We start from the raw sequence: 23,078 nt of genomic DNA on the forward strand, positions 1-23,078 counted from the left end.
TCTCCTGAAACTCCATCCCCTCCTCCTCCCCCACCACTGGGTTTGGGCATTCAAAATCCTCAATTGTTTCTTCACATGGGGGAACCTCCCTACACACAGTCTCCACACTCTCCACCACTTTCTCTTTTTTCCCTTTACGTGCTTTCTTCTTACTGACCTCAGTAAACTCTTCACCAACACCAGTCTCCTCACAATGCACACCAGTGGAGTCACCCTCCTCCCCTTTTCCAGATTTTTCCTGAGTATTCATGTGCTGCACTGTCACACCTGCTGCACTCCCTTTTACAGAGTTCTCGTCAATCACCTGAGTCACCTCAGCATTCACACCAAAAACACGTGGAAATGGCCTTTCTCCTCTTTCCTCTCTTCTATTTCCTGCTGCGTCAGCATAGCTCATTTTCTTTCTATACCATAAACTGCATCCTCTAGCCAAATGCTCCTCACTACCACAGATATCACACGTTTTCTTCTCAGTACATTCACCCGAGTTGTGACCTGATTTCCCACAATTCCTGCAGCATACTCCTTGCTCAGGGCAAGACTCCTGTACATGTCCATAAGCGTGACAACGTCTACAGTACTGCAACTGTCCTTCATAAAAACAAAAACCTCTTTCTCCTCCAATAGAAAATACCTGTGGTATACTCTTCCTTCCCTCTTCCATTCCTTCGTCCTTTTTAAATTTTACAACAAATTTCCTTTTACAATTAAAGTACCCATGTCTGTTCTTGAGTCTTCCAAGAAATTTAACTTCATCACAATATCGGTACAAAAAATTGGTCACCATCTCATCCGAAACCTTCGGGTTGTACATATGGACTATAACAACCTTAGACATATTCATGAATAATGGCTCCACTTTCACCTTACTCATTATAGCTGGCTCATTCCTCCTCTTCATCACTTCTAAGTCCATGTAGACCCTCTGGCAAACCTCAGAATCATAAAAGGTTATATCGTAAATCCCTTGCCTAGGGAAGTCTTGCATAGCGATTACATGCCATACCTGAAGGTACTGGAGCTTGCGAAGAATCTCCAGCACAACTTGATCCAATCCAATCGTCCCCCGGTGTTCGCCAGGAACGTAAATCCGCACCGTATCCTCGAGTCCTCGAGTCCTCTCTCCGCTCATTTTTGCAGGTTAAGATACCCACTATCGCAACCCAGTAACAATCCAGGGCCCCCCGCAAAAGAGGGCCCCGATCACCACCCCTTCCGACTCCTACCCTGCCCGGTAAACCGCACAGGATCGAAGCCAAAAGGCCGAGAAGCGATAACCGTGAAAGGGGCGGGCCCAACAAGGTGCCCTTCATGGGCACTATCACTGCTTGCTGTCAGGGAGGCTGCCAGACAATTTTCCATGCACACTCTGGGCTGGGGGGCAGTCAACCACCAGTACACACAGCAGAACCTAAACCCATACCATTATTGCTAAGCAGCAAGACAGGGGCCCATTGCACTCCCACGGGGCCTTTTTAAATGCAATCCATAACCCGGATTTGCCAGGAACCCTTCTTACTCCTCCTACTTGCATGTGACACTGGGCTTAGGATCTGCATAGGAAACACACACACAAGCACACACCTACCTTTGTTGCCTGCAGATGCCTCCTTGGCTGTCCCCAAACGGTATCAAACCAACACCCACGGGAAGCTGTAAGCATAGAGGACATGCCTGCACCCCATTGGACTTACCTGTGTGGGTTAAACCCGGGTTATTTGACAACCTATGGCGGTGATGGTTCTGCTCAGGCAGAGCAGTGCTGATGCTCCTCATAAAGCTGTCGCTGCTGTGAAGGTTCTAGGTGACATCACAAATCCCTATGGTTACATACACAACAAAGCTGGGTTGTTGTTGTTTACACTCTGCAAGGCCTGTGGAAGTGAGTGACATCATAGCACTGTAGTTCTGAGGGTTCTAGATGGATGCAACAATCTCCTGTTGCTTCTATGAAGGCCATAATAGACGACATCACCAAACAGCTCCATAGTCACATACACAGCAAAGGAGAGATGTTGTTTACACCTAGTGATGTCAGTGGTATTGAGTGACATCACAGCACAGTGCTAAGGCTCCTGGGCCTGGACACAGCAGCGGCTGCAATATCTCAACGGAGAATACGTTTATATATATGTGTGTGTGTGCGCGTATATATATATATATATATATATATATATATATATATATATATATATCTCCGCCAAAATCACTTTTAAACCCATTTCCACCTTTTTTTCCCTTCTCTTCCTCTTACTTTTTTTCACGTTTTTTTACGTTTTTCTCCTTTTCGCCTCTTTTCTGGGCGTATTATTCTTCTTTTTCTTCTTTTTTTTCGTCTAATGCATACCCCATCAGTGCAGCAATGCTTATTCAATACCGCCAGCAGATGGAGACACTGGGGGATAATTTTCTAAGGATTTATACTGATTTTTCCTGTCTGAATTTGTCGCACAGAAAGTTGCAGGCCAAATATGTGTGACATTTCTGCGACTTTAGCTTCTAGAGCATTTTTACAACATTATACATAGGTGCTGAATACATAAAAAGCGACTGTTCAGCGACAGACAAGTCGCATCGGCTGAAAGTAGGCCAGAATGTCAGTCCATGTTGGAGCAGGTTTAGATACAGTCTAAAGTATAGATCTCAAAGTCTGTGCACAGAATTTAGCAAGGGCCTCGCACCTTCTGATGCATCAGGTAGGTGCACAATAGCATAGCCTAACCCTCTGTACTTTGGTCTATATTGATGCGGGACATAGACAGCCAGCTGATGACCAATCCATTAGTGCAATGGATGGCTGGAAGCATTTGTCTTTGCCTTTGCAATACCACAGAAGCAATGCATGGTCAATGTACAGCAATGACACACCTGTGTGAACAGCCAGGAGACCCCCCCCCCCCCATGTTATGTTACATAGTTACATAGTTAGTACGGTCGAAAAAAGACATATGTCCATCAAGTTCAACCAGGGAATTAAGGGGTAGGGGTGTGGCGCGATATTGGGGAAGGGATGAGATTTTATATTTCTTCATAAGCATTAATCTTATTTTGTCAATTAGGAACATTCAGCACCCACCCGCTATCAAGGCAGCTGCCTATCATGTCATGCCCTACCTGCACAGGTGTGCTGGCTACTCAAATGATCCAATTAAGGAGGCCATTTAGTCAGCAGCAGCAGAAGTCCTGTGCCTGGACGCTCCAACAGCGGCCAGACACAAGCAGAAGCAGAAGCAGCAGAAGCAGCAGCAGCACCACCTTTTGTTTTTTGGCTGCAGCAGCAGCAAGGCCCACAGGGCTGGCTAGCTGGCTAGCCAGCAAGCAGGTAGCAATGAAAGTAGGAATCTTTCTTTTTAACCCTGTAAGGGGGTGGTGCACTGTACCCGAAGATACTGCCATATCGGGTCAATGCATAGGGCGACGGAAGCAAGCTTCGAAATCGGCCCCCGTTCTCAAAAATCCATTTAATATATGGTCCCCAGATAGGGGACGTATCAGATATTAAACTGATAAGAACAGATTTTTTTTTTTAACTTGACTACCCTTACGGGGGCAACTTTATTAAAAATTAAATAATGTTAACAAAATTGTGCAAATATGTCAATAAATACAGTTACATATAAATAACATATTTACAACATATTAAAACATAAAATGGGCACTTGGTGGCTTTACAAGATAGAATTCCATTCTTTTAAAAAACATTTTCTAGATAAAAGCGGAAATCTCTTCTTGTCTAAAAGATAGTACTGGTACATTTCATAAAAACAGATAGATAAAATGTCCTTCACAGATAAAACCTCATGCTTGAACAATAAAATATTCCTGGCCTTCCACAGAGCTGCCTTCACACAGTTTATGATCTTCCATGCAATAGTCTCTTGCGTCCGTGTTGGGCATTCCAGGCAACCATAAAAAACCACTGCAATATTTAAGTCTTTTAGTCCAGTTATCCTTTTTACCAGAGGGAGTATCTTTGTCCATATTTTCTGCGAGTAAAAACAAGTCCATATTAGATGGTGCACGGTCTCCTCTTGTCGGCATCCCTCCCTCGGGCAGGTTGCAGAGTTGGATAATCCTCTTCGGTGCTGGAATGCCCGGCATGGAAGACACTCGTGTGCGCAGCTCCAGGCCAGGTCCTTCTGTGAATTAAAAAGATAATTAATACTCAACATCTTCCAAATCTGTATACACTTCTGTTCGTTAAAATTTTTGATGGGAGTCACGGTACTGGTTTCTTTTATTTCCTTTAGTAGTTTTTTGCTATTGCACAGATCCTGAACACTTTTACCTTTAAAATTATATAAGTTTAAAATTTTTCCTAAAATCATGTATTGAGGGGGTAAAATCAAAGAATAAGGGCAACTTAAAACTGTAGAAAACCAGCCGTTCCTCCGCATAAAATAACCAGTATTAAAACGAACAAAATAAGACCAGTAGCTATCTTTAAAAACAGTAGTAAAACACATGCTAAAAAACTTTATTAAAAGGAAAGCTTTAAAATCTGGAAAATCCTTACCGCCCCTGGAGTTCGGTTTTATCACAATTTGTCTCTTTAATTTTTCGCTCTTAGAACTCCAAAAGAAAGTAAAACAAGCTTTTGTTATTTTCTTTAGAACCATTTCGGGGGGTGGGAAAACCAGACTTAAATACAATAAAATAGGTAAAAGCACCATTTTTGTAATTAAAACCTTCCCTTCCATTGTAAGTTCTCGCATGTTCCACATACATATTTTCTTATTTATTTTTTGAGCCACCAAGTCCCAGCTATTAAAACCATTATTAGACTCGTCAAAGGAGACACCTAAAATCTGCACCGACTCAGACACAGGGACGGGCACATCATACAAAGGCATTCCGCCTATGTTTAAAATGTTACTTTTGTTAAAATTGACTTTAAAACCGGAGGCACAATTAAAATATTGAATCTGTTTTAGCGTCTTCTGAAGCGATGGGGTGTCCCTGCAAAACACCGCAACATCGTCCATGTACCCCACTACCTTCGCCTCTAGTCCCCCTCCTCCTGGCAGGGGGACTCCATGGATCTGCTTATCCTTTCGTATTGTACATAAAAGAGGCTCTATTGCGCAAATGAAGAGTAGTGGGGACAAGGGACACCCCTGCTTCACTCCGGAATTTAAAATCACGCCCTGTGTCTTAAAACCATTTACTAAAATTTTACTAGTACAGTTATCATAAAAAGCTCTAAGAGACAATAAAAAGCCATCAGGTATACCCATTTTCTCTAAAACCTTAAAAAGATAAAAATGTGACACCCTGTCGAAAGCTTTTTCAAAATCTATGGATAAAACCGCCAGCTTTCCTTTTCTTAATTTGGTGTCGCTAATTACATCCTTTAAAAGGTTTAGGTTCTCCCATAAACTCCTCCCAGGCACCCCACAGACTTGGTTTGTATGAATTATTTTATGGATTACGTTCTTTAAGCGGTTAGCACACAGTTTCGCCATTATTTTATAGTCGCAGTTCAGAAGGGTGATTGGTCTCCAGTTTTTGAGTTCCGACCGGTCTCCCTTTTTGAATAGCAGGGAGACATCACCCTTCTTCCATGAGCCTGGGAGGATTTTAGACTTAAAGACTTCCGTAAAAAGGGAGAACAAATCTTCTTTTAAAATACCATAAAAAGTAACATAAAATTCAATGGGTATACCATCCGGCCCAGGCACTTTACCTGTTTTAAAACTCTTGACGGTCTCTAAAATCTCCTGCTCTGAAATATTCTGCAATAAAAAAGACTGTGAGACAGGATCTAAAAAATTGGTGATCTCCTTTAACGAGTCATTCATAAAACATTCATCAATGTGTTTTACATTAAAAAGATCCGCATAAAACTCTTGCACCTTTTTTAAAATACCCTGTACATCATTCACTCCTTCAATGTTTTCTATTAACCTTCTATTTTCATGTATTTTCTTAAAAAAATACCTGGAGCAGGTCTCGTTTTCCTCAAGATGCTGTATTCGAGACCTAAAGATAATTTCTTTTCCTTTCTGCTCCAGGCACTTAGTTATTTCTTTTTTAAGATCATGTACCTCCTTCTCCACCTCCATCCCATGTGCTCTGAATTTGTACAGGGTTTGCAGACGAGTATTTAGGATATTATAAAATTCACGTTTTTCTTTAGCTTTCCTAACCCCAACACGGATAAAAAATTCTTTTATTTTTAGTTTCATTTTTTCCCACCAGATACTGGTGGGAGTGTTGGGGTCTTTTACTCGTCTGCATTCCTTGTAAAAGGTGATAAAATCTGATAAAACCTGCGGATCTTCTAAAAGGGACACGTTTAACTTCCAGGCATTCCTACCAGTTCTCCTTTTAAAATCACTTTTAACTTTAAAATACAATAATTTATGGTCAGAAAAAACATTGGTAAAAAGATCACAGTTAAAAGGCAGTACTTGATAAGAACAAAAAATAAAATCTATCCTGGAGCTACAGCTTGCATTGCTCCAGGTAACACCGTCTTCCTCTGGTACGTTAAAATTACATTTTTTAAAAACATCAGTGAGATTAAAATCTAAAATCAAGTTTTTTAACATAAAAGACGTCTTGTCATAGTTCCTACTCACTGCGTTCAAAAAACGGCGTTCTCCCCTTAAAATACAATTAAAATCACCTGATAAAACAAGAGGACTAGAATTGTTAATAAAAAGGGGTAAAATCTCCAACATTTTTATTCTTTAATTCTTATCAGGAGAACCATAAAAATTTAAAAACTGCCATTTAATACCATTAATAAAAGCGTTGACCAATAAAATTCTGCCTGGTAAAATTTCGTTAAAACTCTCAATTAAAACGTTCCCTTTAAAAAGTATGGCGACCCCTGCTGATCTGGACTCATTTGATCCAGACCAGACTGATGGACCGTGCACCCAATCATCTTCATATTCTTTATAATTTAATCTGTGCGGGATGCCACATTCCTGCAGGAAAAGGACGGAAGCAGCAAAAACCGACAAGTAATTAAATAGGGCAACCCTTCTTACTCTGGCGCTCACACTTCTCACGTTCAAGGACAGACCGGACAACTCAGCCATGGGAATGTACAAGAAAACGTCTTACACCTCTGATTCCCCCTCCGAAGCCTCATACCCCCCAAAATCTGACTCAACTGTACGCATAGAGGAAGCAGGAGAGGAGGCACCATCACTCAGCCGACCCCCCTCCTCCATCATGATTGAGGCATAGTTGTTCTCGGGCATCCTGGCAATCAGGGCTCCAGACTCATTGGGTTCTTCCACCTCTTGCCCCTCCATAGGGGTCGGGTGTTCACTTAGTTCCGTCTCTGGTACCTCAGAGACGGTCACCCCTGAAACCTCCTCCTGGCAGGGAGGAGGGGGGGTATCCCCTATGGGGACCTGTGGAGGAACGTCACTTGGGTTCCCTGCATCCGCAGGTACTTCCATCGGCTCCCCCTGGACCGCCTCCGAATAGAGTCTTCTGGAGCCCCTCCGCCTTTTAACCTTCACCTCTCCACCCGGATCATCGCTCTCAGGGGGACCCTGAGCCAGAGGTTGCTGAGGAGCGGATTCGGCCGCCGTCCGCTCCTCTCTTAACCCAGCATGCTCCTGGGGGTCAGTTTTTCCACCACTTGCACGTTTTTTGGCCATCCTCTGCTCTTTAGGGTCCCCTCCTTTTGCCTGAGGGGGGTCTTTCTCCTTCTCCATCTCACCGCTTACCTCTTGTGGGGGGGTAATCACTGGCTCTGCTTGCCTCGGCTGGTGTCCCGGTTGCTGTCCTTGCTGCCTCCAGGGTTGCCACTGCTGCTCCGTCCTATGTCTGTGGGGACAAGAGGAGAAAAGGTGACCGAATTGTTGACAGAAATTGCACCTCCCTCCTCTTGTGCATTTCTCTGTCTCGTGCTGTGTGCTACCACATTTTTTGCATGTACTTTCACAGTTTTCTTTTGTGTGTCCATATCTGTGACACTTCCTGCAGTAGCTTGGCATCCCCGCATAAAAGAGGTCGCCACACATATTATTTATTTTAAAACGAGCTGGTGGTAGTTGTATTCCCCCTGGCAATCTGTCATCTTTTTTGCATGTAACCTGAAATCTCCACTTAGATGTCCAGATGCCACAGCTGTTCATGATTTTTCCTCTGCACTCAACCTTACTAAAATAGACTTGTAAAAACAACTCAACATCGTGTAGGTTGGCGAAAGGGGAATACATCTTTACTACCACCAGCTTAATATCGTCTAGAACGTGCTCAATAATCCGGACACCCTGAAGCTTTTTGTCTTTACTCGCAGCAGCTCTGGTAACAAAATCTCTGTGGATGCCATTTTGTGTGAACGTCACATCAAAAATTTTACGCTTCGGGTAGTCCTGGATTGCCAATATCTCGCCCTTCTGTATTCCGAAAACTCCTCCGAGCACGTCCTCTACTACGAATTTCAAATCGTCCGCCCTTTTGGTATCATCCGTGAGAATGACTCTCACGGTGTTTTTGATCCTTGCGTATGCCGGCACAGAACCTGGATCCGGATCATCATCCATGGTTCTAACCTCTCTCCACCCGAAGGTCTTGAGAGGCGATCGCTACTCGTTACCCTGGGACTAGGCCCTCTCCCCAATAGCAACAAGTGGGTGAAGCCCAGGCAATAAACCTGGGCGATCCCACAAGGCCGAGGAGAGGGGTACCCGAGTACCTTCTGACCAGATCTCCTGTATTACTACACTTGATCTTAGCCAAAAGGCCGAGAAGCGATAACCGTGAAAGGGGCGGGCCCAACAAGGTGCCCTTCATGGGCACTATCACTGCTTGCTGTCAGGGAGGCTGCCAGACAATTTTCCATGCACACTCTGGGCTGGGGGGCAGTCAACCACCAGTACACACAGCAGAACCTAAACCCATACCATTATTGCTAAGCAGCAAGACAGGGGCCCATTGCACTCCCACGGGGCCTTTTTAAATGCAATCCATAACCCGGATTTGCCAGGAACCCTTCTTACTCCTCCTACTTGCATGTGACACTGGGCTTAGGATCTGCATAGGAAACACACACACAAGCACACACCTACCTTTGTTGCCTGCAGATGCCTCCTTGGCTGTCCCCAAACGGTATCAAACCAACACCCACGGGAAGCTGTAAGCATAGAGGACATGCCTGCACCCCATTGGACTTACCTGTGTGGGTTAAACCCGGGTTATTTGACAACCTATGGCGGTGATGGTTCTGCTCAGGCAGAGCAGTGCTGATGCTCCTCATAAAGCTGTCGCTGCTGTGAAGGTTCTAGGTGACATCACAAATCCCTATGGTTACATACACAACAAAGCTGGGTTGTTGTTGTTTACACTCTGCAAGGCCTGTGGAAGTGAGTGACATCATAGCACTGTAGTTCTGAGGGTTCTAGATGGATGCAACAATCTCCTGTTGCTTCTATGAAGGCCATAATAGACGACATCACCAAACAGCTCCATAGTCACATACACAGCAAAGGAGAGATGTTGTTTACACCTAGTGATGTCAGTGGTATTGAGTGACATCACAGCACAGTGCTAAGGCTCCTGGGCCTGGACACAGCAGCGGCTGCAATATCTCAACGGAGAATACGTTTATATATATGTGTGTGTGTGCGCGTATATATATATATATATATATATATATATATATATATATATATATTTCTCCGCCGAAATCACTTTTAAACCCATTTCCACCTTTTTTTCCCTTCTCTTCCTCTTACTTTTTTTTCACGTTTTTTTAAGTTTTTCTCCTTTTCGCCTCTTTTCTGGGCGTATTATTCTTCTTTTTCTTCTTTTTTTTCGTCTAATGCATACCCCATCAGTGCAGCAATGCTTATTCAATACCGCCAGCAGATGGAGACACTGGGGGATAATTTTCTAAGGATTTATACTGATTTTTCCTGTCTGAATTTGTCGCACAGAAAGTTGCAGGCCAAATATGTGTGACATTTCTGCGACTTTAGCTTCTAGAGCATTTTTACAACATTATACATAGGTGCTGAATACATAAAAAGCGACTGTTCAGCGACAGACAAGTCGCATCGGCTGAAAGTAGGCCAGAATGTCAGTCCATGTTGGAGCAGGTTTAGATACAGTCTAAAGTATAGATCTCAAAGTCTGTGCACAGAATTTAGCAAGGGCCTCGCACCTTCTGATGCATCAGGTAGGTGCACAATAGCATAGCCTAACCCTCTGTACTTTGGTCTATATTGATGCGGGACATAGACAGCCAGCTGATGACCAATCCATTAGTGCAATGGATGGCTGGAAGCATTTGTCTTTGCCTTTGCAATACCACAGAAGCAATGCATGGTCAATGTACAGCAATGACACACCTGTGTGAACAGCCAGGAGACCCCCCCCCCCCCCATGTTATGTTACATAGTGACATAGTTAGTACGGTCGAAAAAAGACATATGTCCATCAAGTTCAACCAGGGAATTAAGGGGTAGGGGTGTGGCGCGATATTGGGGAAGGGATGAGATTTTATATTTCTTCATAAGCATTAATCTTATTTTGTCAATTAGGAACATTCAGCACCCACCCGCTATCAAGGCAGCTGCCTATCATGTCATGCCCTACCTGCACAGGTGTGCTGGCTACTCAAATGATCCAATTAAGGAGGCCATTTAGTCAGCAGCAGCAGAAGTCCTGTGCCTGGACGCTCCAACAGCGGCCAGACACAAGCAGAAGCAGAAGCAGCAGAAGCAGCAGCAGCACCACCTTTTGTTTTTTGGCTGCAGCAGCAGCAAGGCCCACAGGGCTGGCTAGCTGGCTAGCCAGCAAGCAGGTAGCAATGAAAGTAGGAATCTTTCTTTTTAACCCTGTAAGGGGGTGGTGCACTGTACCCGAAGATACTGCCATATCGGGTCAATGCATAAGGCGAAGGAAGCAAGCTTCGAAATCGGCCCCCGTTCTCAAAAATCCATTTAATATATGGTCCCCAGATAGGGGACGTATCAGATATTAAACTGATAAGAACAGATACTACACTTGATCTTAGCCAAAAGGCCGAGAAGCGATAACCGTGAAAGGGGCGGGCCCAACAAGGTGCCCTTCATGGGCACTATCACTGCTTGCTGTCAGGGAGGCTGCCAGACAATTTTCCATGCACACTCTGGGCTGGGGGGCAGTCAACCACCAGTACACACAGCAGAACCTAAACCCATACCATTATTGCTAAGCAGCAAGACAGGGGCCCATTGCACTCCCACGGGGCCTTTTTAAATGCAATCCATAACCCGGATTTGCCAGGAACCCTTCTTACTCCTCCTACTTGCATGTGACACTGGGCTTAGGATCTGCATAGGAAACACACACACAAGCACACACCTACCTTTGTTGCCTGCAGATGCCTCCTTGGCTGTCCCCAAACGGTATCAAACCAACACCCACGGGAAGCTGTAAGCATAGAGGACATGCCTGCACCCCATTGGACTTACCTGTGTGGGTTAAACCCGGGTTATTTGACAACCTATGGCGGTGATGGTTCTGCTCAGGCAGAGCAGTGCTGATGCTCCTCATAAAGCTGTCGCTGCTGTGAAGGTTCTAGGTGACATCACAAATCCCTATGGTTACATACACAACAAAGCTGGGTTGTTGTTGTTTACACTCTGCAAGGCCTGTGGAAGTGAGTGACATCATAGCACTGTAGTTCTGAGGGTTCTAGATGGATGCAACAATCTCCTGTTGCTTCTATGAAGGCCATAATAGACGACATCACCAAACAGCTCCATAGTCACATACACAGCAAAGGAGAGATGTTGTTTACACCTAGTGATGTCAGTGGTATTGAGTGACATCACAGCACAGTGCTAAGGCTCCTGGGCCTGGACACAGCAGCGGCTGCAATATCTCAACGGAGAATACGTTTATATATATGTGTGTGTGTGCGCGTATATATATATATATATATATATATATATATATATTTCTCCGCCGAAATCACTTTTAAACCCATTTCCACCTTTTTTTCCCTTCTCTTCCTCTTACTTTTTTTTCACGTTTTTTTACGTTTTTCTCCTTTTCGCCTCTTTTCTGGGCGTATTATTCTTCTTTTTCTTCTTTTTTTTCGTCTAATGCATACCCCATCAGTGCAGCAATGCTTATTCAATACCGCCAGCAGATGGAGACACTGGGGGATAATTTTCTAAGGATTTATACTGATTTTTCCTGTCTGAATTTGTCGCACAGAAAGTTGCAGGCCAAATATGTGTGACATTTCTGCGACTTTAGCTTCTAGAGCATTTTTACAACATTATACATAGGTGCTGAATACATAAAAAGCGACTGTTCAGCGACAGACAAGTCGCATCGGCTGAAAGTAGGCCAGAATGTCAGTCCATGTTGGAGCAGGTTTAGATACAGTCTAAAGTATAGATCTCAAAGTCTGTGCACAGAATTTAGCAAGGGCCTCGCACCTTCTGATGCATCAGGTAGGTGCACAATAGCATAGCCTAACCCTCTGTACTTTGGTCTATATTGATGCGGGACATAGACAGCCAGCTGATGACCAATCCATTAGTGCAATGGATGGCTGGAAGCATTTGTCTTTGCCTTTGCAATACCACAGAAGCAATGCATGGTCAATGTACAGCAATGACACACCTGTGTGAACAGCCAGGAGACCCCCCCCCCCCATGTTATGTTACATAGTTACATAGTTAGTACGGTCGAAAAAAGACATATGTCCATCAAGTTCAACCAGGGAATTAAGGGGTAGGGGTGTGGCGCGATATTGGGGAAGGGATGAGATTTTATATTTCTTCATAAGCATTAATCTTATTTTGTCAATTAGGAACATTCAGCACCCACCCGCTATCAAGGCAGCTGCCTATCATGTCATGCCCTACCTGCACAGGTGTGCTGGCTACTCAAATGATCCAATTAAGGAGGCCATTTAGTCAGCAGCAGCAGAAGTCCTGTGCCTGGACGCTCCAACAGCGGCCAGACACAAGCAGAAGCAGAAGCAGCAGAAGCAGCAGCAGCACCACCTTTTGTTTTTTGGCTGCAGCAGCAGCAAGGCCCACAGGGCTGGCTAGCTGGCTAGCCAGCAAGCAGGTAGCAATGAAAGTAGGAATCTTTCTTTTTAACCCTGTAAGGGGGTGGTGCACTGTACCCGAAGATACTGCCATATCGGGTCAATGCATAGGGCGACGGAAGCAAGCTTCGAAATCGGCCCCCGTTCTCAAAAATCCATTTAATATATGGTCCCCAGATAGGGGACGTATCAGATATTAAACTGATAAGAACAGATACTACACTTGATCTTAGCCAAAAGGCCGAGAAGCGATAACCGTGAAAGGGGCGGGCCCAACAAGGTGCCCTTCATGGGCACTATCACTGCTTGCTGTCAGGGAGGCTGCCAGACAATTTTCCATGCACACTCTGGGCTGGGGGGCAGTCAACCACCAGTACACACAGCAGAACCTAAACCCATACCATTATTGCTAAGCAGCAAGACAGGGGCCCATTGCACTCCCACGGGGCCTTTTTAAATGCAATCCATAACCCGGATTTGCCAGGAACCCTTCTTACTCCTCCTACTTGCATGTGACACTGGGCTTAGGATCTGCATAGGAAACACACACACAAGCACACACCTACCTTTGTTGCCTGCAGATGCCTCCTTGGCTGTCCCCAAACGGTATCAAACCAACACCCACGGGAAGCTGTAAGCATAGAGGACATGCCTGCACCCCATTGGACTTACCTGTGTGGGTTAAACCCGGGTTATTTGACAACCTATGGCGGTGATGGTTCTGCTCAGGCAGAGCAGTGCTGATGCTCCTCATAAAGCTGTCGCTGCTGTGAAGGTTCTAGGTGACATCACAAATCCCTATGGTTACATACACAACAAAGCTGGGTTGTTGTTGTTTACACTCTGCAAGGCCTGTGGAAGTGAGTGACATCATAGCACTGTAGTTCTGAGGGTTCTAGATGGATGCAACAATCTCCTGTTGCTTCTATGAAGGCCATAATAGACGACATCACCAAACAGCTCCATAGTCACATACACAGCAAAGGAGAGATGTTGTTTACACCTAGTGATGTCAGTGGTATTGAGTGACATCACAGCACAGTGCTAAGGCTCCTGGGCCTGGACACAGCAGCGGCTGCAATATCTCAACGGAGAATACGTTTATATATATGTGTGTGTGTGCGCGTATATATATATATATATATATATATATATATATATATATATATATTTCTCCGCCGAAATCACTTTTAAACCCATTTCCACCTTTTTTTCCCTTCTCTTCCTCTTACTTTTTTTTCACGTTTTTTTACGTTTTTCTCCTTTTCGCCTCTTTTCTGGGCGTATTATTCTTCTTTTTCTTCTTTTTTTTCGTCTAATGCATACCCCATCAGTGCAGCAATGCTTATTCAATACCGCCAGCAGATGGAGACACTGGGGGATAATTTTCTAAGGATTTATACTGATTTTTCCTGTCTGAATTTGTCGCACAGAAAGTTGCAGGCCAAATATGTGTGACATTTCTGCGACTTTAGCTTCTAGAGCATTTTTACAACATTATACATAGGTGCTGAATACATAAAAAGCGACTGTTCAGCGACAGACAAGTCGCATCGGCTGAAAGTAGGCCAGAATGTCAGTCCATGTTGGAGCAGGTTTAGATACAGTCTAAAGTATAGATCTCAAAGTCTGTGCACAGAATTTAGCAAGGGCCTCGCACCTTCTGATGCATCAGGTAGGTGCACAATAGCATAGCCTAACCCTCTGTACTTTGGTCTATATTGATGCGGGACATAGACAGCCAGCTGATGACCAATCCATTAGTGCAATGGATGGCTGGAAGCATTTGTCTTTGCCTTTGCAATACCACAGAAGCAATGCATGGTCAATGTACAGCAATGACACACCTGTGTGAACAGCCAGGAGACCCCCCCCCCCCCCCCCCATGTTATGTTACATAGTTACATAGTTAGTACGGTCGAAAAAAGACATATGTCCATCAAGTTCAACCAGGGAATTAAGGGGTAGGGGTGTGGCGCGATATTGGGGAAGGGATGAGATTTTATATTTCTTCATAAGCATTAATCTTATTTTGTCAATTAGGAACATTCAGCACCCACCCGCTATCAAGGCAGCTGCCTATCATGTCATGCCCTACCTGCACAGGTGTGCTGGCTACTCAAATGATCCAATTAAGGAGGCCATTTAGTCAGCAGCAGCAGAAGTCCTGTGCCTGGACGCTCCAACAGCGGCCAGACACAAGCAGAAGCAGAAGCAGCAGAAGCAGCAGCAGCTTTTGTTTTTTGGCTGCAGCAGCAGCAAGGCCCACAGGGCTGGCTAGCTGGCTAGCCAGCAAGCAGGTAGCAATGAAAGTAGGAATCTTTCTTTTTAACCCTGTAAGGGGGTGGTGCACTGTACCCGAAGATACTGCCATATCGGGTCAATGCATAGGGCGACGGAAGCAAGCTTCGAAATCGGCCCCCGTTCTCAAAAATCCATTTAATATATGGTCCCCAGATAGGGGACGTATCAGATATTAAACTGATAAGAACAGATACTACACTTGATCTTAGCCAAAAGGCTGAGAAGCGATAACCGTGAAAGGGGCGGGCCCAACAAGGTGCCCTTCATGGGCACTATCACTGCTTGCTGTCAGGGAGGCTGCCAGACAATTTTCCATGCACACTCTGGGCTGGGGGGCAGTCAACCACCAGTACACACAGCAGAACCTAAACCCATACCATTATTGCTAAGCAGCAAGACAGGGGCCCATTGCACTCCCACGGGGCCTTTTTAAATGCAATCCATAACCCGGATTTGCCAGGAACCCTTCTTACTCCTCCTACTTGCATGTGACACTGGGCTTAGGATCTGCATAGGAAACACACACACACAAGCACACACCTACCTTTGTTGCCTGCAGATGCCTCCTTGGCTGTCCCCAAACGGTATCAAACCAACACCCACGGGAAGCTGTAAGCATAGAGGACATGCCTGCACCCCATTGGACTTACCTGTGTGGGTTAAACCCGGGTTATTTGACAACCTATGGCGGTGATGGTTCTGCTCAGGCAGAGCAGTGCTGATGCTCCTCATAAAGCTGTCGCTGCTGTGAAGGTTCTAGGTGACATCACAAATCCCTATGGTTACATACACAACAAAGCTGGGTTGTTGTTGTTTACACTCTGCAAGGCCTGTGGAAGTGAGTGACATCATAGCACTGTAGTTCTGAGGGTTCTAGATGGATGCAACAATCTCCTGTTGCTTCTATGAAGGCCATAATAGACGACATCACCAAACAGCTCCATAGTCACATACACAGCAAAGGAGAGATGTTGTTTACACCTAGTGATGTCAGTGGTATTGAGTGACATCACAGCACAGTGCTAAGGCTCCTGGGCCTGGACACAGCAGCGGCTGCAATATCTCAACGGAGAATACGTTTATATATATGTGTGTGTGTGCGCGTATATATATATATATATATATATATATATATATATATTTCTCCGCCGAAATCACTTTTAAACCCATTTCCACCTTTTTTTCCCTTCTCTTCCTCTTACTTTTTTTTCACGTTTTTTTACGTTTTTCTCCTTTTCGCCTCTTTTCTGGGCGTATTATTCTTCTTTTTCTTCTTTTTTTTCGTCTAATGCATACCCCATCAGTGCAGCAATGCTTATTCAATACCGCCAGCAGATGGAGACACTGGGGGATAATTTTCTAAGGATTTATACTGATTTTTCCTGTCTGAATTTGTCGCACAGAAAGTTGCAGGCCAAATATGTGTGACATTTCTGCGACTTTAGCTTCTAGAGCATTTTTACAACATTATACATAGGTGCTGAATACATAAAAAGCGACTGTTCAGCGACAGACAAGTCGCATCGGCTGAAAGTAGGCCAGAATGTCAGTCCATGTTGGAGCAGGTTTAGATACAGTCTAAAGTATAGATCTCAAAGTCTGTGCACAGAATTTAGCAAGGGCCTCGCACCTTCTGATGCATCAGGTAGGTGCACAATAGCATAGCCTAACCCTCTGTACTTTGGTCTATATTGATGCGGGACATAGACAGCCAGCTGATGACCAATCCATTAGTGCAATGGATGGCTGGAAGCATTTGTCTTTGCCTTTGCAATACCACAGAAGCAATGCATGGTCAATGTACAGCAATGACACACCTGTGTGAACAGCCAGGAGACCCCCCCCCCCCCATGTTATGTTACATAGTTACATAGTTAGTACGGTCGAAAAAAGACATATGTCCATCAAGTTCAACCAGGGAATTAAGGGGTAGGGGTGTGGCGCGATATTGGGGAAGGGATGAGATTTTATATTTCTTCATAAGCATTAATCTTATTTTGTCAATTAGGAACATTCAGCACCCACCCGCTATCAAGGCAGCTGCCTATCATGTCATGCCCTACCTGCACAGGTGTGCTGGCTACTCAAATGATCCAAATAAGGAGGCCATTTAGTCAGCAGCAGCAGAAGTCCTGTGCCTGGACGCTCCAACAGCGGCCAGACACAAGCAGAAGCAGAAGTAGCAGAAGCAGCAGCAGCACCACCTTTTGTTTTTTGGCTGCAGCAGCAGCAAGGCCCACAGGGCTGGCTAGCTGGCTAGCCAGCAAGCAGGTAGCAATGAAAGTAGGAATCTTTCTTTTTAACCCTGTAAGGGGGTGGTGCACTGTACCCGAAGATACTGCCATATCGGGTCAATGCATAGGGCGACGGAAGCAAGCTTCGAAATCGGCCCCCGTTCTCAAAAATCCATTTAATATATGGTCCCCAGATAGGGGACGTATCAGATATTAAACTGATAAGAACAGATACTACACTTGATCTTAGCCAAAAGGCCGAGAAGCGATAACCGTGAAAGGGGCGGGCCCAACAAGGTGCCCTTCATGGGCACTATCACTGCTTGCTGTCAGGGAGGCTGCCAGACAATTTTCCATGCACACTCTGGGCTGGGGGGCAGTCAACCACCAGTACACACAGCAGAACCTAAACCCATACCATTATTGCTAAGCAGCAAGACAGGGGCCCATTGCACTCCCACGGGGCCTTTTTAAATGCAATCCATAACCCGGATTTGCCAGGAACCCTTCTTACTCCTCCTACTTGCATGTGACACTGGGCTTAGGATCTGCATAGGAAACACACACACAAGCACACACCTACCTTTGTTGCCTGCAGATGCCTCCTTGGCTGTCCCCAAACGGTATCAAACCAACACCCACGGGAAGCTGTAAGCATAGAGGACATGCCTGCACCCCATTGGACTTACCTGTGTGGGTTAAACCCGGGTTATTTGACAACCTATGGCGGTGATGGTTCTGCTCAGGCAGAGCAGTGCTGATGCTCCTCATAAAGCTGTCGCTGCTGTGAAGGTTCTAGGTGACATCACAAATCCCTATGGTTACATACACAACAAAGCTGGGTTGTTGTTGTTTACACTCTGCAAGGCCTGTGGAAGTGAGTGACATCATAGCACTGTAGTTCTGAGGGTTCTAGATGGATGCAACAATCTCCTGTTGCTTCTATGAAGGCCATAATAGACGACATCACCAAACAGCTCCATAGTCACATACACAGCAAAGGAGAGATGTTGTTTACACCTAGTGATGTCAGTGGTATTGAGTGACATCACAGCACAGTGCTAAGGCTCCTGGGCCTGGACACAGCAGCGGCTGCAATATCTCAACGGAGAATACGTTTATATATATGTGTGTGTGTGCGCGTATATATATATATATATATATATATATATATATATATATATATATTTCTCCGCCGAAATCACTTTTAAACCCATTTCCACCTTTTTTTCCCTTCTCTTCCTCTTACTTTTTTTTCACGTTTTTTTACGTTTTTCTCCTTTTCGCCTCTTTTCTGGGCGTATTATTCTTCTTTTTCTTCTTTTTTTTCGTCTAATGCATACCCCATCAGTGCAGCAATGCTTATTCAATACCGCCAGCAGATGGAGACACTGGGGGATAATTTTCTAAGGATTTATACTGATTTTTCCTGTCTGAATTTGTCGCACAGAAAGTTGCAGGCCAAATATGTGTGACATTTCTGCGACTTTAGCTTCTAGAGCATTTTTACAACATTATACATAGGTGCTGAATACATAAAAAGTGACTGTTCAGCGACAGACAAGTCGCATCGGCTGAAAGTAGGCCAGAATGTCAGTCCATGTTGGAGCAGGTTTAGATACAGTCTAAAGTATAGATCTCAAAGTCTGTGCACAGAATTTAGCAAGGGCCTCGCACCTTCTGATGCATCAGGTAGGTGCACAATAGCATAGCCTAACCCTCTGTACTTTGGTCTATATTGATGCGGGACATAGACAGCCAGCTGATGACCAATCCATTAGTGCAATGGATGGCTGGAAGCATTTGTCTTTGCCTTTGCAATACCACAGAAGCAATGCATGGTCAATGTACAGCAATGACACACCTGTGTGAACAGCCAGGAGACCTCCCCCCCCCCCCCCCCCATGTTATGTTACATAGTTACATAGTTAGTACGGTCGAAAAAAGACATATGTCCATCAAGTTCAACCAGGGAATTAAGGGGTAGGGGTGTGGCGCGATATTGGGGAAGGGATGAGATTTTATATTTCTTCATAAGCATTAATCTTATTTTGTCAATTAGGAACATTCAGCACCCACCCGCTATCAAGGCAGCTGCCTATCATGTCATGCCCTACCTGCACAGGTGTGCTGGCTACTCAAATGATCCAATTAAGGAGGCCATTTAGTCAGCAGCAGCAGAAGTCCTGTGCCTGGACGCTCCAACAGCGGCCAGACACAAGCAGAAGCAGAAGCAGCAGAAGCAGCAGCAGCACCACCTTTTGTTTTTTGGCTGCAGCAGCAGCAAGGCCCACAGGGCTGGCTAGCTGGCTAGCCAGCAAGCAGGTAGCAATGAAAGTAGGAATCTTTCTTTTTAACCCTGTAAGGGGGTGGTGCACTGTACCCGAAGATACTGCCATATCGGGTCAATGCATAGGGCGACTGAAGCAAGCTTCGAAATCGGCCCCCGTTCTCAAAAATCCATTTAATATATGGTCCCCAGATAGGGGACGTATCAGATATTAAACTGATAAGAACAGATACTACACTTGATCTTAGCCAAAAGGCCGAGAAGCGATAACCGTGAAAGGGGCGGGCCCAACAAGGTGCCCTTCATGGGCACTATCACTGCTTGCTGTCAGGGAGGCTGCCAGACAATTTTCCATGCACACTCTGGGCTGGGGGGCAGTCAACCACCAGTACACACAGCAGAACCTAAACCCATACCATTATTGCTAAGCAGCAAGACAGGGGCCCATTGCACTCCCACGGGGCCTTTTTAAATGCAATCCATAACCCGGATTTGCCAGGAACCCTTCTTACTCCTCCTACTTGCATGTGACACTGGGCTTAGGATCTGCATAGGAAACACACACACAAGCACACACCTACCTTTGTTGCCTGCAGATGCCTCCTTGGCTGTCCCCAAACGGTATCAAACCAACACCCACGGGAAGCTGTAAGCATAGAGGACATGCCTGCACCCCATTGGACTTACCTGTGTGGGTTAAACCCGGGTTATTTGACAACCTATGGCGGTGATGGTTCTGCTCAGGCAGAGCAGTGCTGATGCTCCTCATAAAGCTGTCGCTGCTGTGAAGGTTCTAGGTGACATCACAAATCCCTATGGTTACATACACAACAAAGCTGGGTTGTTGTTGTTTACACTCTGCAAGGCCTGTGGAAGTGAGTGACATCATAGCACTGTAGTTCTGAGGGTTCTAGATGGATGCAACAATCTCCTGTTGCTTCTATGAAGGCCATAATAGACGACATCACCAAACAGCTCCATAGTCACATACACAGCAAAGGAGAGATGTTGTTTACACCTAGTGATGTCAGTGGTATTGAGTGACATCACAGCACAGTGCTAAGGCTCCTGGGCCTGGACACAGCAGCGGCTGCAATATCTCAACGGAGAATACGTTTATATATATGTGTGTGTGTGCGCGTATATATATATATATATATATATATATATATATATATATATATATTTCTCCGCCGAAATCACTTTTAAACCCATTTCCACCTTTTTTTCCCTTCTCTTCCTCTTACTTTTTTTTCACGTTTTTTTACGTTTTTCTCCTTTTCGCCTCTTTTCTGGGCGTATTATTCTTCTTTTTCTTCTTTTTTTTCGTCTAATGCATACCCCATCAGTGCAGCAATGCTTATTCAATACCGCCAGCAGATGGAGACACTGGGGGATAATTTTCTAAGGATTTATACTGATTTTTCCTGTCTGAATTTGTCGCACAGAAAGTTGCAGGCCAAATATGTGTGACATTTCTGCGACTTTAGCTTCTAGAGCATTTTTACAACATTATACATAGGTGCTGAATACATAAAAAGCGACTGTTCAGCGACAGACAAGTCGCATCGGCTGAAAGTAGGCCAGAATGTCAGTCCATGTTGGAGCAGGTTTAGATACAGTCTAAAGTATAGATCTCAAAGTCTGTGCACAGAATTTAGCAAGGGCCTCGCACCTTCTGATGCATCAGGTAGGTGCACAATAGCATAGCCTAACCCTCTGTACTTTGGTCTATATTGATGCGGGACATAGACAGCCAGCTGATGACCAATCCATTAGTGCAATGGATGGCTGGAAGCATTTGTCTTTGCCTTTGCAATACCACAGAAGCAATGCATGGTCAATGTACAGCAATGACACACCTGTGTGAACAGCCAGGAGACCCCCCCCCCCCCCCATGTTATGTTACATAGTTACATAGTTAGTACGGTCGAAAAAAGACATATGTCCATCAAGTTCAACCAGGGAATTAAGGGGTAGGGGTGTGGCGCGATATTGGGGAAGGGATGAGATTTTATATTTCTTCATAAGCATTAATCTTATTTTGTCAATTAGGAACATTCAGCACCCACCCGCTATCAAGGCAGCTGCCTATCATGTCATGCCCTACCTGCACAGGTGTGCTAGCTACTCAAATGATCCAATTAAGGAGGCCATTTAGTCAGCAGCAGCAGAAGTCCTGTGCCTGGACGCTCCAACAGCGGCCAGACACAAGCAGAAGCAGAAGCAGCAGAAGCAGCAGCAGCACCACCTTTTGTTTTTTGGCTGCAGCAGCAGCAAGGCCCACAGGGCTGGCTAGCTGGCTAGCCAGCAAGCAGGTAGCAATGAAAGTAGGAATCTTTCTTTTTAACCCTGTAAGGGGGTGGTGCACTGTACCCGAAGATACTGCCATATCGGGTCAATGCATAGGGCGACGGAAGCAAGCTTCGAAATCGGCCCCCGTTCTCAAAAATCCATTTAATATATGGTCCCCAGATAGGGGACGTATCAGATATTAAACTGATAAGAACAGATAAGGTTTCAACAAAATTTTATTGAATAAATAAGAAACCATACAGAATTTAAAATGCAAAATAATAAAAGGTTCACAAAAGTTTTAAAATACAAATAATAAAACCAGTTATAAAAGGAGAAAAAATAAAAATGGCAGGATAAAACATTATACAAATGTCATAAAAACTGATTATATTGTTATTTCGTTCCATAGAGGCAGACACCACATGGATGCTGCCTCGCTGGCCCCCAACTGTTTCTTGTCTCTTAGGTAATAGATGTACATCTCACTCAGGGCCAGCTTTATACAGTTTTTAACATCAATAAAATCATGTTTAAAAAGTAAGATGTTCCTAACTTTCCAGATGGCATTTTTAAAACAATTAATAATCATCCAGCAGATCATCTGCTGTTTAAAATTGGGGCAGTTAAAAAGACCGTAAAAGACACATTCGTGATTAAAATCTTTTAGGCCGCAGGCCCACTTCAAAAGTGGGCCTACCTTCCTCCAAAGCTCCCGTGCAAAAGGGCAGTTCCAAAATATGTGCAGCACCGTTTCGTCCACTCCGCAGCCATCTCTCGGGCACTTGGCTCTCGCCACCAGTCCTCGCCTGTGCTGGAACTCACGAGTAGGGAGGCACTGGTGGACGATTGCCCAGGCAAGATCCCTGTGTACATTCGCCAGAAACTTCCCGTACACGTTCCGCCATACCTTTTTGGATCTTGCCTG

At 44.9% G+C, this 23,078-nt stretch overlaps 6 non-coding genes and 2 pseudogenes across 6 annotated transcripts; all 8 read right to left on the bottom strand.

Moving 5' to 3' along the window:
- Window positions 1-3,364: 3,364 nt before the first annotated feature.
- LOC130304072 (U2 spliceosomal RNA) lies at window positions 3,365-3,569 on the bottom strand (annotated as a pseudogene).
- A 5,026-nt stretch (window positions 3,570-8,595) lies between these two features.
- On the bottom strand, window positions 8,596-8,728 carry LOC130304082 (U2 spliceosomal RNA; annotated as a pseudogene).
- A 2,091-nt stretch (window positions 8,729-10,819) lies between these two features.
- Window positions 10,820-11,010, bottom strand: LOC130304062 (U2 spliceosomal RNA). Its single transcript, XR_008853879.1, has one exon. It is a non-coding gene; the product is annotated as a U2 spliceosomal RNA (small nuclear RNA).
- A 2,079-nt stretch (window positions 11,011-13,089) lies between these two features.
- On the bottom strand, window positions 13,090-13,280 carry LOC130304083 (U2 spliceosomal RNA). Its single transcript, XR_008853891.1, has one exon. It is a non-coding gene; the product is annotated as a U2 spliceosomal RNA (small nuclear RNA).
- A 2,089-nt stretch (window positions 13,281-15,369) lies between these two features.
- LOC130304063 (U2 spliceosomal RNA) lies at window positions 15,370-15,560 on the bottom strand. Its single transcript, XR_008853880.1, has one exon. It is a non-coding gene; the product is annotated as a U2 spliceosomal RNA (small nuclear RNA).
- Window positions 15,561-17,644: 2,084 nt separating this feature from the next.
- On the bottom strand, window positions 17,645-17,835 carry LOC130304046 (U2 spliceosomal RNA). Its single transcript, XR_008853864.1, has one exon. It is a non-coding gene; the product is annotated as a U2 spliceosomal RNA (small nuclear RNA).
- Window positions 17,836-19,932: 2,097 nt separating this feature from the next.
- On the bottom strand, window positions 19,933-20,123 carry LOC130304068 (U2 spliceosomal RNA). Its single transcript, XR_008853884.1, has one exon. It is a non-coding gene; the product is annotated as a U2 spliceosomal RNA (small nuclear RNA).
- Window positions 20,124-22,215: 2,092 nt separating this feature from the next.
- Window positions 22,216-22,401, bottom strand: LOC130304066 (U2 spliceosomal RNA). Its single transcript, XR_008853883.1, has one exon. It is a non-coding gene; the product is annotated as a U2 spliceosomal RNA (small nuclear RNA).
- Window positions 22,402-23,078: the final 677 nt, after the last annotated feature.

This window comes from Hyla sarda, unplaced genomic scaffold, assembly GCF_029499605.1.
Source record: "Hyla sarda isolate aHylSar1 unplaced genomic scaffold, aHylSar1.hap1 scaffold_1260, whole genome shotgun sequence".
Taxonomy (NCBI): Eukaryota; Metazoa; Chordata; class Amphibia; order Anura; family Hylidae; genus Hyla; species Hyla sarda.